General features: G+C 41.4%; 1 protein-coding gene across 1 annotated transcript in view; it reads right to left on the bottom strand.

Moving 5' to 3' along the window:
- The window catches only part of Cad89D (cadherin 89D), an 89,340-nt gene extending 72,857 nt beyond the window's left edge, over positions 1 to 16,483 (bottom strand). The window contains exon 1 of the mRNA XM_033485729.2: positions 16,335 to 16,483. The gene's annotated coding sequence lies outside the window, so the exon portion shown is untranslated. The remainder of the gene's footprint in view (positions 1 to 16,334) is intronic.
- Between the last annotated feature and the right edge of the window lie 725 nt (positions 16,484 to 17,208).

Here is a 17,208-nt window from a genome sequence, read left to right as displayed (position 1 = left end):
TTGGGCCATCGATCGCGGCGGATCCACGCCGCGCCCGCTACCGAAAATAAGCTCGCCGAATTGATTTCGACGGGCGCATTTAGAGAATAGCCTCCGCCTTTTTACTCCGGGGCTGGGCGCTCCGGCGACTATTTGTCGATGGAAACGAACGTGTCGGTGAATTCGTCCGACGATCAGAAGGCGATCTATAGCGAGCGTCCTAAACCCCCGGACCTGGCAGCGACGACAGGTGGCACGGTATCAACTGGATCACGGACGAAAAGGGAAAACCCAGAAGTAGATTTCATCGCTTTCGGCACGCTTGCCGTGGAAACTTCGCCGATGGAATACTCGTCGGAGACCGTTCCATTCTCTCTTCTGCTTCCCTGCCGAATGCATATTCGGCTCCAGTTACCGGCGACTTCGAGCCGAAGACATTCGTTCCGGCAGACGTCGACGCCGAGAGATGATCATCGATATTCCCTTCGCGAAAAATTAACGTCACGACGCATCCGAATTTCCCGTCCACGGGAAATTTCCCTCTTACGTTGTTAGAGTGTAACATAGTTCGCTGTTTCGGGAAGCATTCTTTCGAGAACTATCGCAGTTCATTTTTTAACTACTTAATTCTTATTTCGAGCTGATAAAAGTGGTGTCCATTGTCTCAGAAATTATTTCAATTTATTGTTCCGCGCTCTGAGTTTCATTTTTATCTCAAGCTTATCGAAATGGAGAAATGGATGATCGAAATACATCATCAAATGGTCAAAATGGATCTCAAAATGATCGAAATGGAACGTCGCTAGAATTTGATCTAGTTATATCTTTGCTGTCTTTTTTACCAGAAGTATCCACCATTTCGACAATTATTCCATTACTTGATACAACCAAATCTTGTCTGTTCATCTCATTCTGAATTAATTGTAAAAATGTCCACTTTCTACACCGTAGCTTCCTCTTTTTTTAACAGAATTATCTACGGTCCGATCTTACAGGAAATTCCACCGGATTTATTGGTCCAAAAGTTCGTACGAAGACTTGGCACGATTTCCGAAGTGTTGCCATACTTTTCGTTAAAGCGAAGCTATTTACACGAGCGCGAGTGTCAGACATTTCATGCAGAATGATTACTGTCTAATTGCGCATATTCAATTTGGCAATGGTCACACGCTGAAGCGTCGAGGAACGGATGAAACCAGAGAGACTATACGCGTGTAGGAAGGACAGTAAACGGAACAAATAGAGATATATATCGTGTATTGAAGTTGTTCAATGTTCCCCCCCCCCATTTTACAAGGATTTCTCTACGACCTCCTACCCTTCACCCTCGCTCGCTCACCGAGTCGCTTCCTCTCTTTTCCTCCCTTTCTTTCTATCTCTTCCGCTCTCCGCCTTCATTTTTTCGTAGCATAGCCACCGCTTTGTTTTCCCGGCGAAAGTGCTAATAAAAATATTTTTACGGCTTCGTATCTGTGTTTCGGCGTAGCGGAGGAAAATTTTATGACTTCTCGCGTGCGTGTGATTCAGGGAAACCGACGCTCCTCTGTCATACGATGTGAATAAAGAAACACGAAATTTTGATCAAAATTGTTGCTTTACTTTGAATTTCTTTTTTTTTGGTAATTTCTTTTTCTATTATTTGACTTCGAGTTCTTGTAACTTTGTGATAAAAAATCTCGCGGTGTTCTGTGCTCATTTTAATCTGTCTAATCTCGACTTTCGTGTCTTCAGGATTTTTTTAGTGACAATAGAACGTCTCTCCAATTTTCTGTAATATTTTATACGCGTGCTACAGAACTCGCGCGTTCAATTATGCGATTATCAGCCTTTAAATGAAATTTACACGATCCCATTTCACATATCGCAATGCAATCGCGCGTTAATAAGTCCATCGATCATGTTTCTGCCACGAACGGATTCGTAAAAGCGATGGAAATGTATCATTTGAAGTGCAGAAACCGTGTAAGTTGTCATAAGAGGATTTTCCGCGTTACAATCATCGCTCCTTCGTCAGATGACTGTCACGAGCACGCGGACCGAGTCATTGACCAAGGAAAAATCTTAGGTTTATCGTTCGCCGCCGAAATGCTGCACGTAGATGAATCTTGCCGATGGAAATTAGTATGCGAACCGCACGCAGCTAACAATAATGGTAGTGCTAACGGTACCGAACGGTGAACGAAACCTTCGTTTTCCAGCGAAGCACGGTCGGACACGATCAAATCGTACGAGATTGCAAAGAAGCGCATAATAATAACATCTGTTACGGCGAAACTTCCGTTCGTGTCGCGTGCGCGCTCTGTAACTTTCGTTCTTGCGCGCACCGGCGTGTACAGCCGTGAGCTATCGCTTATTAAGGTCGACATGGATTACGCTAATCGCGAGTTACAGAAAGAAGAATCACGGTTTCCTTGGCTGGATCGAGACCTCGGCAGATACGATACGATCGACGAGTTACTTTTTCTTGGCTCTGTCCCCGGTTCTTCGAATGAGCAGCTCTATTACGCTTATAATCATCGTTTTACTGTGTAACTTATATTTTCTGACGTTGCAGAAATGCGATATAACTTAACCTGACTTTAGCTAACTTAACTTGACAACCTAAGCTAACCTAAGCTAACCTAACCTATGCTAATTTAACCTAAGCTTACTTAACCTAAGCTAGCCTAACCTAAGCTAACCTAACCTACGCTTACCTAACCTAATCTTACCTAAGCTAACTTTACCTAAACTAACCTAACCTAAGCTAAGCTAAGTTAACGTAACCAATTATTTAAAACCAAACAATAGAAAAATAAAATAAAGTTAGAAAAGGCTTAAAATGACACTGTTAAAACTTTTTCAACAATAGTTTAATAGTGTTACAGGTTACTTTTTGAAAGAAAATGTTTGCCGAAAGAGCTCTGAAAAAATAATTTCTGTTAACTCTTTAACGATTTATCTAAAAGTGCTCGAGGAACACATGAATTAAGGCTAACGTATACCAACTGTCCACGTTTGGATTGATTAAAATATTTTGAACAGTAACCGAGAAATCTGCCTGTGGAATTAGGGGTAGTCGAACCCCTGCAAACGGTTAATCCATAATTTTCCTTAATCGGTAAAAACTTCGTGGGAATTTCATAGCGTTTGGAAACATTCCATTCACAATCGTCAATTATTAGTTTCCCAATCGGAGACGGATATCGTAATATGGCAGAAAACGGATTACCAACGTTAAGAATGAATCACGGCCGCGAGCCATAAATTGGTGGAAGGAACGGCGACCATTAATTTCTTAGCAAGGTTAGTTTTTCCACGTTCGAGAAAGCCCGTGCACGCGGTTTATCCATCGCCCGATCGTTCCGCCGGATACTGGACACGTCGTCGATGCACAATATGCTCTGTGTCTCGACCTTGCCCTTCTTTGCGACTGCAATTCCCGGTCGAAGCTGCGCCGGACAGCATCCAGCGTGCATATGTACGTTCTGCACACGGGCCTCTCGGTCCGTCCGCGACAGGCCGCGTACAATACGTGTAATATCCACTTATTGTTAGCCACGGTCACGTTCCACGGAAATCAAGAGACATCCGCGCGAAGCAGACAATTCGTAACATAGAATCCAAGGGCTCGGAATTAGCGGCACGCGTCACGAGGATCGCGTGGGCAACGCCTTTTGACTCCCGTCGCGCGTCTCGCCTATTCGTGGTCGCCTCTTTCGGCTCGGAGCACATCGAGTATGTGTGCCTGTCGTATATGCCTGCTTCATATGTGTGTGTGCAGCATTTAGGCGACGAAAGGTGAGCGAGGCGAGCCAGGAGGCGTGGCTCCCGCGACCCCTACGTTGCGTCCCGTTAATTCCGAGCCGTTGAAACGCATCGTCGGCAAGGAATGTAACTGTACTTCGCATTTTTGACAGTAAACCAGCGTTAACATTATAAAGACCTTGTGCAATTTTCATAAAAACGGTGAATTTAAGAACATCTGTGTGCTATTTTTTAATTCACTGAAATCATTTAACGAAGAGACAAATTTCTATTCGACCGATGGTTGTTGCAATCGATTTAGATCATTTTTATTCTTATTCGGAAGAATTTAAAGATGTTATATTATTTTCAATTGTTCAAAGAGCGGAGAATTTTTTAGTTAACTTACACGTGTTTTCTGCAATTAACTTGAAGAATATAGACTGTTATAGAAACTCGACAATGTTGAATAAATAAATCAGCTGAAATGTTTTATTTGTTAAAAAATAATGTATCTAAGTAATATTATAGTAACTAGAGAAAATGATAATAGAATCAATCTATGTCGATCAAATTAACAGCATTAAGTACATTTTTGATTAGCAATCGAATTTTCTGGATTTATAATGTGCACGATTTATTGGTAATTTGAGTTTGCGTTTGATAAGCTTGTTGTTTAATCGAACTTTTGTTACAGTATCGAAATGTCTCTTCGGTTCCAATCTCGGTGCATTAAGTATGAAAAAATTCAGCTGGTGCAGGCTTCGTTGCTTTATAAGCCACTCCGGTGGCGTGTTTCGTATCAACATAAACTCCAGAATCTAGGGGCCTACCCTGATTCTATCGTCGTTAGATCCGCCCCCGCCGCGTATTGCGCCATTTTCTGCGCATTACACAAACAATTTTTATGCAATCTCGATGGAAATTACCAGGTTTCAGGCGATTTAAAATAAATGGCTAATAAATTGCCTTTTTGACGGGAGCACATTTATTATTACGTTGTCCCTAACTTCATAGTACGTGGAATCTCTTCGGTTATCTCCTAATTGCGAGGAAAATTAGATGTTTAAAAATTACTACCGCAAAGTCTCGAAGAAACACTTCGTTGTGCATGCGAAATTTCCCTGGTATTCGTGTCAACGTAATCCGAACAACAAAGCGCACAAATACGAAGCATTCTGTTCTACGTAAAGCATTCTTCGGTGTAGAATAAAAATGTCTAATGTGAAATAAAAGTAGGGCAAGCGCGACAAATTTTATTTCAGAGACAATTGCAAAATGAAAAATTCGAATCCTCTTCGAGTATCGGAATATAACTTGTAGCTCTGTGTATCGTTTTATTAGCACACGTAGTAATCCAAATTCTCTGTCGACTGCATGTTACAGCTCGAAGCTGATTCGGAAACAATTGAAAAATCCGGTCGGACCGCTTCCCGGCGACAAAAGAGAACTTAGCTGAACCGAGTGGGTGATTGTCCATAGGTCCCGGTATTTCAAGCTCTACGATTGTGACGAGGCTCGCCGAAAGGTCAGACATATTGATCGAGGTCTCTCGTCGTCCGAATTAAAGTGGCATTAATTTGTTATTCCATCCATTGTCCCCCATTAAACGGCACCTTGGCCCCGCTTTGTCGCGGATGCGCGCGGGTCAAAGTACTCTCTCTCTCTCTCTCTCTCTCTCTCTCTCTCTCTCTCTCTCTCCAGCCCGCTGCAGTTTACTGGAAATCGTGAGTAGCCTGCGTGCAGGACGAAATCGGCCATCTGCTCTTTCCCGAGCCCGAGCCCGAGCTCGGCGCGGCGCGACGACGCGAAGCCTCGCGCACTTTAAAATATCTATCGAAAGCGGCGAGGAAAGTGGCGAGCTAATTCGGAGCTGGTTTTTCGCTTTTCCACTCGAGCCGGGATAGGCCGGCGCAGTTTCGCCGTACGTTTATTGTCCAAAAAGCAGTTCCCTGTAGCCGATTATGCTCTGTTGCGCTCAACCTCCGCGAATCCACCGCGACAAAATGTCCGACCCGCTCGAATCCGTAACCGTGCAAATCACGACGAGGACCGCGTTCCGAGAGGAATTTTAATTGCACGAGACATCGATCGCCGGAGTAAGGATCTTCAAGCGAGACAAAGGCTTTCTGCTTCGCAAGAGACGGCAGACTAAAGACGTTCCCTTTTTGCTTTAATCATTTTTTACGAATTCAGAAGAACGATTTCGATGTTCTTTCGTTGCTTCAACTTCTCTACTGTCTTCGACTGCGTACTCATTATTATCGTAGATTAAGTCTGCAGTATAGTGATCATTGTTAGTAGAATTTGAGGATGTTCTTACATTATTTTCAATTTATTACGATTGTTAAACGAGGAAAGACATTTTTATCGCACTCATGTTTCTTACAATTAACCTGACAAATTCTTGACAATTTTCAAAGGTTCTCAAAATTTGTCATTTATGGTTGTTGAGATTATAATGATTCGTTTATAAATTAATGAAAATTCTTTGGATATGCAGTTGTATTATAAACTAATATAATGAAATGACTTTTAGTGCTTCGTAGTTCCAGTGTCGATTCAGAATTTCGTTAAAAATTCTCTTACAAATTGTTCCAGCGTTTTTAATATCGGCAGATCATTATTATAAAATAAGATACCAAATAAAAATACCAATATATGCGACAGCAATTATTCGAATCGATGCAAGCACAGGATAAACACGCCAAAATATATCATTTCAACTTCAACTTCACTGAATATAAAATTTCTCTTCAACATAAAATAAAGAATTTCGTAACACGTCGAAACTAATCTCATGTCCAGCTAATTTAATTTAATACAAAAATTTGTACCTTTCACGTCAGAAACGTCGAGATTAATCACGGACTGACAACAGAGAAATTACTGTTGCAAATACGTTCTTAAATAAGGAAATCGCCGTAGTTCAATTGATTATTCGAATCTGTCAAGAAATTAACATTTAAGCGTAACACGATCTAGGAAAACTAAGGATACGAGATATAAATGACGTAAACGTTACACCGTGTTGGTCGCTTTAAAAGGGGAACGAAACGAAACTGGCTGAACCGCCAGTCCCAGACTTGACGACCATTAAGTTCCTTCCTTATTGGGTGTGTCCCGTCTATCGGCGATAAGCTTGTATTCTAATTACCGGGCGTGTGGATATAATGATTACAAAATTGATAATCTATATGGGTTGGCAATCATGTAACCGGCACCGGTGTTGCTTAATTGCCCCGTTCTAATTAACCATCTCACAGCGAACCAGTAGATCTTCCGACATCCACGAATAAGGCGCCATTGTTTTACTAAAAACTATGATCGTTCGCGTTCACAATTGTTAACGTGATAAAAAAATATTTTGTTATTCTTCGCGATGAACCGTGTACACGCGATACTCAGAAAATGTGGAACGCGTGTTACTTATTCGTTACATCGCGAAACGCATTCTCGAAACAGTAATGTCTCCCTAATTGACGCTCAGATTGTGCACGAAAATGGACAATTTGCCTTGCGAATTCGAGGCTTGCGACTCGTTTTTATAGTTACCGATTTTCAACAGTTATAAAAAACGAGCTGCAAGGCTCGAACAATCGTTAATTTCCTCTTCTCAAATTAGCGTCAATTAGGGAGACATTACTATATTATTCGTACGAAATCGGCTCGAATAATTTCTCAACTGCGAACAAATATAATTGTGCAAAAATTGTTTTCGCTCGAAACATGATCGTTTTCGTACACAACGGAGACTGACAATTTTTTCAGCAAACAGAATCTGTACATATTGTTGACACGTTCGATGCGATCGAATCGAGGCGCGTGATAAAACAAAGACCGAGCGGTTAACATTTAATTCCGTCGGACGCTGCGGCGACAGATCGCGTGTTAACTCTAAACCAAGCAGTAATACTAACTGGCACGTACTGCTTCACAAAAGCGAGAAGACCGAATTTATTTAGAATTTGTAAAGTATTTATTATATAACTTGTTCCGATAATATTAGGTCTACCGGAAAGTTCTGTCCGATAGTGTCACTTCAAGTTTCAATCCATATGCACATGTTGATTTGAGACATACATGACTATCTCTCTTTATCATTGCATTTACACACATGTACTCTCCTAAATAAACTGAAACAAAGATGTTTCATGTTATTATTAAGTGAGACGCGATCGTGAAAACATGGCTACCGATGATAATGCCAGACCACATGCTGCTTTGGCGACTCGTCAGAAAATCGCAGAGCTAGGCTGGGAAATTCTGTCGCATCCACCATACTCCCCAGACCTAGCACCCTCCGATTATCACTTGTTTCTCTCTTTGCAAAACTTTTTACAGGAAAAAAAATTCAAAACTGAAGCTGATGTCAACCAAGCACTAGTCGAGTTCTTCGCCTCTAAAAATAAATCATTTTTTAAACATGGCATTTACAAGTTGCCATCACGCTGGCAAGAAGTCATAAGTAACAATGGAAAGTATATTCTACAATAAATATTATTAAATGTATGAAAATCGTGTCATATTTCAATTCAAAAGCGGACAGAACTTTCCGGTAGACCTAATATAACTTATTCAAGCGTTTTCCACGAAAGAGTCTCGGAACTTTGCAGAATCGTAAAATAAGAAAGCGGTCACTTTGACCGCGCGGTTGGTTTAGTGTTAACGACAGTCGCCGGGGCTGGTTGTGCACATGGGACGACGCCGATTCACCTGAAGAATATTCGGGCCAGCAACGCCGAAGAACGGATATCGAACGCGGCGTCGAGAGATCGACGAGCCGATGATTGCTTGAGCGTCGCGGAAGCGTATCACGGTCGGACGGCGATGGCCAAGCACGCCGAGACACGGGACACGCTCGAGCGGAACATCGATCCGATAATCATTGTTTTGTCAGCCGTAGCGGACGTCGTGCCCAACAAAATGGATCCCTCTAGCAGCCCCGGGGACCGGGGTACACGATTTTCTGGAACGAGTGCCGGGACGAGCCGCTCGCTCGCGTCCGTATCGAAACTAAACAAATCCGAAATCGAACGTCCAGCTGTGTGTGTGTGCGCGCGCGCGTGCACGTGTATGTACGGGGAAAAATTCTACTTGATCAATTAATTTGCATCGGCCAACTCGTGTACTCGCGGCTAACCTAAATTCAACGCTCCGCTGGCCGTGAACCAATAGCGCCGACAATTTCACTTCCAAGAGCTAGAAGTGCTCTACACAATGTAGCAGAGTTCAGTAATCAAAAGATTATTAATATTATTCCGGAATCCTTGGAACGCTTTTCACGATTTCGTGGCGATCGTTGTTAGAGCCGTTCTAATTTCATGATTGCATGCCAGCCATACGTAGATCCGTACGATCTTCGTTCTTTTCATTTCGTTCGATTCGAATTCACGGCTGCTGTTGCCTTTTTTTAACGTTTTTCTTTCTTTTTTTAATTCGCTTTTGTCGGATCAACGGTGATCTTCTTATTAGAATTTATTGAACCAGCCAATCGTTTGAATTAACTCCGAAAACGGATTATAAAATTTGATTGCATTTGCATTGGACGATTTTAATATTATAGCAAAAATATTTGTTGTTATATTTGTTTTGGATATTGTATTCATTTTGGATATTGCATTCATTTTGGATATTATATTTATTTTGAATATTATATTTGTATTAATTTTGAATTTTATATTTGTATTCATTTGGAATATTGTTTTCATTTTGGATATTATATTTATATTAATCTTGAATTTTATATTTTTGTATTTATTTTAAATATTGCATTTATTTTGGATATTATATTTATTTTGAATATTATATTTGTATTAATCTTGAATTTTATATTTGTATTCATTTTGAATATTGTATTCATTTTGGATATTATATCTATTTTGAATATTATATTTGTATTAAATTTTGTACTAAACGTCGTCATCGTCTGTTATAAATGCATTGCTAAGAAATTAAGTGTGTAAAGATAAATAAAGGTTTAAAAACTATTACACAAAGAAAGAAAATAAAACCTTCGAATTTTGTGATCGCTGGATCCTTGAAATGCTTCGAGGCAGCGACGATGATCGATAATTATCCTATCGATAATTATCATCTTAGTTCGGCTTTCGTATCGACCCGCACGAGGCAATCAAACGAATCCGTTCATCCTTGATCATCGAGTTTCGTAACGTTACGTGCCCATTATTCGTTTCATAATTGCACGGTGTTATCTGTTTTATCGTCGGCACGCGACTCGTGAAGATAGCTTTTTACGACGCGTCAGTGAAAGTTTAACACACCTGTTCGGTCGACAGAAAAGCGGCAATAAAAGAAATCGTACAGAAAATTAAACGATATTTAAACGGTCGTGTATCGGTGAAACGAACACGTTAGTCGAGCCAAAAATGTTGAATTGAAACGAGAATGTTAGTCGGAGGATTAATAAATAATAGTTCCGTCTGTAATCCGAATGTTCAACGACCAATCGGAGAAACATTTTGCAGCCTCGATGCACGATTAGCACGAGATCGAGGCTCGGTTTGTTCGATCGGATGCTTTTTGCCGCGGCGGCGGTATTACCGTCGCCATAGAAGACGGCAAACGTTGCGGTATTCGATTACAGTGCGATCTGTTCGTTCGGTGGGAGAATCGTCGACCGAGAAATCCAAATATTCGATGTTTGACCGAATGACACGAAACCATCTCGATGCTTTTAAGACTGGACAAAAGGATCCCGAAGTAGGCCTTGAGAGATCTGTTTGTTCATGAAAACTGTTCCCCTTTTCTTTCGCCCGGGACGATATAATGCCTAGGAAATGATCGCGAACGTGGCCACAATGCTAAAGTACACAATAAAAGGTAACGGCTTGCTGCGAGAACGTTTTCTAAGCAGAAAATCTCCATTGTTGTCCCAAAAGCTAACGCACCGAGTGCGATGTCCATTTATTATTGGCGGCCCCGAAAGCCGCCAAACAAATTCCGCCGCGTACGTTGAACAACGTACCAACGCTCTCTCAGCCAATTAATTTCGCTCTGCTCGCAAATAAGCCTAAGTTCCGCGTCTGATGGCCGGAGGAAAAGGCGGTGCTCATTTTCTTGCGTTCTTTCTTCGACGATTCTTGGGGCCCGAAAAAAGAAGTCTATGAAGCGTCAGTGGCCCATTGTGTTCGAGAAGAATGGCACGCGGCTCCAAACGAGCTTATTAACCAGTTAATCGATCTTATTCCGAGACCGCTGCTATTGTGGAAACGTCCGGGGCGAATCATTTTTTAAGGGATCGACTTCAGAATCACGAAAGGAATCACGAAAATTCATTTTGTTGACATTCATTCGGTGTTTCTTTAATATACATAGCTTGTTACACTAATAAGTTAATTATGCGGGCTGTCTATTTTAATAAAGATGTTTGATTTCGAGTGCTTGAAGATCACGAAAGCAAGCGTATAAATTCATTCGAATAAAATTCCACTCTTTTGTTGTAAATATTCGAGCATTCAAGTAGAAACTTTCTTCAAAGAATTTATTCAGCCAATGATTAATTAAGTAGCAATATAGTACGATTTCGGCTAATTTTCTACGTTCGATAAAGATAATCGAAGCGTTGGTGACAGCGACAGATGCAGAAATAATGCATTATGACAATAGTTTCGCAGGAAACAAATTAATTCGACGAGCAAGGTTTCGCAGTAGATTATTCATTGACGCGGCTAGTAATTCCCGAACGAATCTCGCGTAATCGAAAGAAGTATGATAGATACGAGAGAGTACCTGAAGTCCTATAAATCTAAAGGACTTGGGGCCGAAGTGGGTCAAGTCCAAAATTTAATGCCGCTAAACGACATGCTCCGTGAGGAATTAAGTTCATAGACAATATTATGCGCAAGGTGATCGCTGAAACTGTGTCACACCCTAAACGAAGGGCGCGTTTAATCTCGAAAACGATCGATTTTTGTTAATAACCTGCCGAGATTACTTGCCGCTACGTCAAACAGGCGCCACCTTCGTTGCAACGAATACAGAAAAATTGTGATCCCCGTTGAAAAAAACGTCGCTCGCGATTCTTCGCAACATCCGTCCGAGCATGAAACTCGTCGTAACCTTCGCCGTGGAAATCAATGCGATTTCAACGCATTCGTGCACATGCTCCGGCGACCGAAGTCCTTATATGGCTCTGAAAAATTGACTTTAATTTCACGGAACTTTAGCATTCTTACACGTTACAGGCCGCCTGCGACGTGTTCCAAATGTATTTTCCCCGCGGTTCGCTCTTCTCCTGTTCCTTCTAAAGCGTATTTCGCGTGCTGCGCCTTCCTCATTAACGCACGCCGTTCCGTTTCACTTTCCTTCCCTTTCTTTGATCGTCAACCGGCTTTCATACGTCCTCGTACTTTTATTCGAGCCTCGTTCCTCTCTGTTATCTCCTGTTGCCATAATCTGTCCCATTTCTGCGCAGATCGCGTCTCTGACATCGACTTTTTTCTCAAAGCAAATTGTGTACCTTTTGTATCAAGTATCTGGTTCTGTGCGAATTTGTGGGGTCCGCAAATTTTTTTAAATACAAGAAAGCGTGTAAATGAACGAACATTGATCATTCCTGTATCAATAGATATAAAAAGTTAGATAAAAAATCTAACACGTATGTATATTCGAATTTACGATATGTGTGATACATTCTAATCAGAATAAAACAAGAAAACAATGAAACAATAAAATTGAAAGTATGAAGACTGAAGATTGTATAAGAATGAACAGTGTTTTCATAAGCATAGCTTTCTAAGTAGATTGAAAAGGAAAGCACTGACAGATATAAATTCGATCTGTGATAATAAGCATACTGCTTTCATTGTTCCATTCATCCTACAAACTTCCATAGGAATGACCGCTCAGGAAACCGATTTTGCCGCAAGATACGAGGCGCGGCGTAACTTATTATCCAAGTATAGCAATTATCGACTACTCTGAAGCATTATCAAAGAGGCAATATTTATTTATAACTATAAGAATACGCAATGTTTCGAAGAATCTGTTTTTCATCCGCTCTAAAATACAAAGAGACGCGTTCTCTAAAATATAAAAAGATATCGTTCTAAAATATAGAAAAAATGTGTACTCTTTTCGTTCCAGGAACAAATAAAGAAATCCGTTTTAAGTCCATTCGAAAATTGACTAAATAAATCTGCTTTCGTTTCAAGAAATGAAACGAATAAATCTGTTTTCTTTTCGATTTCGAATCAAACAAATAAGTCTAATTAACCTATTAAAACGTGCGCGTTCCTGCTCATTGAATTACCTCGCGCAGATTTCGATGCACGCGGAGTCGAATGACAGCGAGGAAAAAAACGCACGCACTGCCATTTCGTATTTAATTATTATATTATTAATTATTAATGTATCATTAATATATAATAATAATTATTATAATTATATATATAATAATTATTATTATAATTATATATATAATAATTAAATATAATTTAATATTTATATAATATTAAATATAATAATTTATATAATATTATTATATTTAATTATTATTCGCTGCATAACGATTTTCGTATTGGAAGAGCGACTTCCTCCGCAGCCAGCGGCGGCTGCTCGAGTTTCTCAATCATGAGATACAGTTTTCCGGCCGCAGAAAGTCGGCTCGCACACGTGTATCAGTGCCCTTTCGCGCGGAATGCGCCGGATAAAACGCTCGGCTCCCGGTCAGAGGAGAACTAGTTACGCGTTAAAATTAATTCGCCGGCCAGTTCCGCTGGTTTTCAACTGTTGCTCCGCTACGGAACGGCTCCTCGGCCCGCCGCGGCGCACTCTTATTATGCAACTGGCAACACCGACGAAAGAAAGCACCCTTCGAGCACGGATTCGTCGATGTTCGCCGACAGCCGCGATTAAAGCGGCGTATCGAAGCAAATCCGCGGGAAAATCGGCGACGATCGCCATTAAACGGTCGTTTTTGAGCCGACGATTTTCTTCTGCTACTACATCGTTACGTAATCACCGATGTGTAATACAGTTTTATGTAACTCATGTGTTGCAATGATATTGTGGGAAAGACTGGTCGCTGATAAAGTGCTCGCACTGCGACTTCCTCGTCTTATGCTGGCGAGGAATAGTTTGGGGAGAAGTTGGGCATTAGTTCAGTCGTTTCGAATGATCATTTGATATTCAATCATTTCACAATCATTTCAATATATTCTCGAGCGAAATATTCGTTTGAAAAGAATTCACTCGAATAAATTGATTTAAGTACATAGTAATTATATTAAAATTATATTGGAATATTGAAATTATTTTGAATGTATAAAATTAAAATTAAATTAAATTAAAAATAATAAGTTAAGTATATATATTTAATACCAGATATGGGATACCAGAGTTGGGCATTGTTCGAATTCTTTCAAATTAATATTCATTCAAAATAATTCTAATATAATATAATTCTAATATAATATAATATAATATAATATAATATAATATAATATAATATAATATAATTCTAATAATTCTAATATAAATTAAAAATAAAATTAGTTTAGAATATTAGAATTATTTTGAATAAATATTAATTAGACAATATTAATTTAACAATGCCCAACTCTGGTATCCGAGCACAGATTTTAAATGACTGCTAAACAGACGCGAAGAGTTTTGCATCGTTCGATAAAAAGTGTTCGCAAAAAGTTGAAGAAACCATTCGTACGAATCTCGACCAGAATTCACGGCTTTTCCCGTACCTCGTCTACAAAAAATAACTCTAAAATAAGATTGAATTCGATGGATCGAACGATCAACATTTTCGCACGCACAGTTCGATCGTTCGACGATCACAGTGTTTCGAAATAGTTGAAGAAAAAATATTCGTATGAATCTCGAACGGAATCTAAACTGTTCACCGGACGGTTGAACGCGTTGCGAGAGAGTTGCCAGCGATTTTCGTAATGCTCATAGCCGATCCGCGAGCGGATAATCGCCACGGATTCCGGTCTTTCGTGCGGATACGAATGTAATCGTAGCGGCCGGTGTTGCGACGGTCCTCGGACGAGCCGAGCCGGTGGGCCGTAGTCGGCTGGCCGAGGGGCCCGGTCGGCCAGCGAGATGCCACACAAGTTCCGCAGCTGGGTCACCAGCGTTTAATCCGCGAATTTGCCTCGGGGGAGCACAACGAGCTGCCAGACGTACGTAGATAATTATTCACGCTTAAATATAGGATCAACGCGATGATACCGCCGCGTCGGACGCAAAGTGTTCCCTGCCCGGACCGCGGAAGTTTATGCGGCCCCTAACCTGCTTAACTCGGTAAACTTCCAGTTCGCCGTTGCGGAGCCACGATGGGACCGGACAAATTAAAATTTCCGTCAGCGAACCGGGTGGTACCATTTTAAATCCAGGTTTACCTCGTCCGCTAAAAATATCCTTGCCGGACCACTTCGGACGTTCCACGATTCGTAGAAAATTGTCGACTTTTCGGGTTTATTGTGCTCGGTAATGCTCGCCGTGTCTATCGAAAATAGACAGATTCTCATATTTATCGTCAGCTCGCGGATTTTTATGCTAAATAAAAATCATACGAGTCGAGGTTGCGAGAAACGAAAGTTGGACGAAAATCTCTTTTTTTCGACAATGTTAATAGCTCGCAAATAATCTAACGCGAGTCGTTTTTAATTAATTTTAATTAATCATCGTTGAACTATCGTCGTCTTACTGAAATCATTGAATCAGGGAGCAACGTTCCGTTCGATTTCCCTTTCTTGCAATTGACGAGACCATTTTTTATTCTCCACGAAGATGTTTCTAGATGAAAATGTTTCAAAAATGGAAAAAAACATTCTAAAAGCCTAAAGTATAATATAAATAACGTTTCACGTCGGTCTCGTTGTGTAAGAGAAGAAAAGTATCTTTTCTCGCAAAGAGAAAACATACTTCGTACCTTCGCGCGTGGTAAAAAGCATGAATCGAAAATTAAATAGCGAAGAGGGTAACTATTACTCGCCTAACTAAATTCTAATTCCGACAAAGACCTCGAGAACGTCCGCGTCCAACTCCGTACGAATTCACACCGTGAAGATGCAATCGATACGTTTACCCAAATGCCGCAGATCGGCATGAAATTTCCATCGACTTTGGATCGATCCATTAATTCCGTAGAGATTCGCCGTCCGAATAAGGAGCCGCGCGGATTACCATGTTCGAAAGGAGTTGCGAAAAAATTTGCATCCGGCTGAACGTAGCCTGACGGCCGATCTCGACGGCTCGAGTGGCACAGCCGGGACAAATGATCGGTGGGAAATGATCGGCGATCGTCTCGGTTCTGTCCGCGGACGAAACAGTGGCTCGATTTGAAATTCAACCGGCGAATTGCACCGCGCTCGATCGGCCTGCGGAATAAATATTCCGCCTAGTTCCTCCCCGTTTGCTGGCCCGTTTTTCTCCCTGGATCGTGGATCGCGAGGCCACCGACAGCCTGGTAACCTGCTTTCCGCGTTTCTCCGGCTCGGAATCGCCTTGCCGCGCCGCGCCGCACCGCGCCGCGCCTCTCGAGCTCGCAATCTCTCGGCTCGTTACGGATTCTATGATCGATGAAGGACGTCGATCCTTCGAACGGCAGGAATTTAACGAGCTGCCATAGTCGTAGGTGCACGTACCGTCTGCGGAACGTCCTCATCCTCGGCCCGGTCATCCCCGCGCTGTTTCCCACTTGCGGATCGCGGTGTCAAGGCCGGCCGGCCGGTGGATCACGCGCGATCTACGAGTTGAACGCACTCGCTCGATCCCCCTTCTTCTGCCGTCTTGGTCAGCACGCGCTACCTGCCGAGTCGACGGCCAGCCGTGCACTGGACCGGCTGTATTTACCTGTGCACACCTGGCCACCGTGAATCCGCTGCTCGCCGCTGACGAGATGACCCGTTCCTCTCTTCCTTCCGGGATCCGACCGATCGCAACGATCCCAGCGATCGTTCTCTCCAGGCCGGGATCTTTCAAACCGTGTCTGCCAGCCGTGGATCAACGCTGAACCCAGCGAACCCTGAAAGAAAAGCAACGTACGTTTCTTCGTAACGAGGAGAAGAAATTGATTTCATTTAATCCATCCTCGTTTCGACATTTTTATTATGAAATATTGTGAAGCTTTTTGTCACGATTTTAGAATGAGGAGATTGATTGAAACGTTTTTTTAACTAATTATCCGTCAATGTTCCGTTATTGGGACACTTTTTCGTATTTTTTTCTTTCAATAACTGCAACTTATGAATAAAATACAGGCAGTAAAATAGCGACTATTTTGTTTTAAATCGTTGTAAACTTCAGGTTGAAACTAATAATCTCAGTTTAATTTTTTTCTTTTTTGCATTTTTGAATTGCGGCGATTAAGAAAGAGTCTCCACAATTTGAACAATTTGGAAATAGATAATATGAGACACCTAAAAAAATTGTTGAACACTCCTCCATGTTCTAAAAATATTATCCAACGATTTTTATCGCTGCTTATTACGTTAACAACATTTACAGGACAATGCAGAA

The sequence above is a fragment of the Megalopta genalis genome, chromosome 15 (genome assembly GCF_051020955.1).
Source record: "Megalopta genalis isolate 19385.01 chromosome 15, iyMegGena1_principal, whole genome shotgun sequence".
Classification (NCBI taxonomy): Eukaryota; Metazoa; Arthropoda; class Insecta; order Hymenoptera; family Halictidae; genus Megalopta; species Megalopta genalis.
The sequence above is the reverse complement of the archived record's forward strand: the minus strand, read 5'-3'. Positions and strand labels throughout refer to the sequence as shown.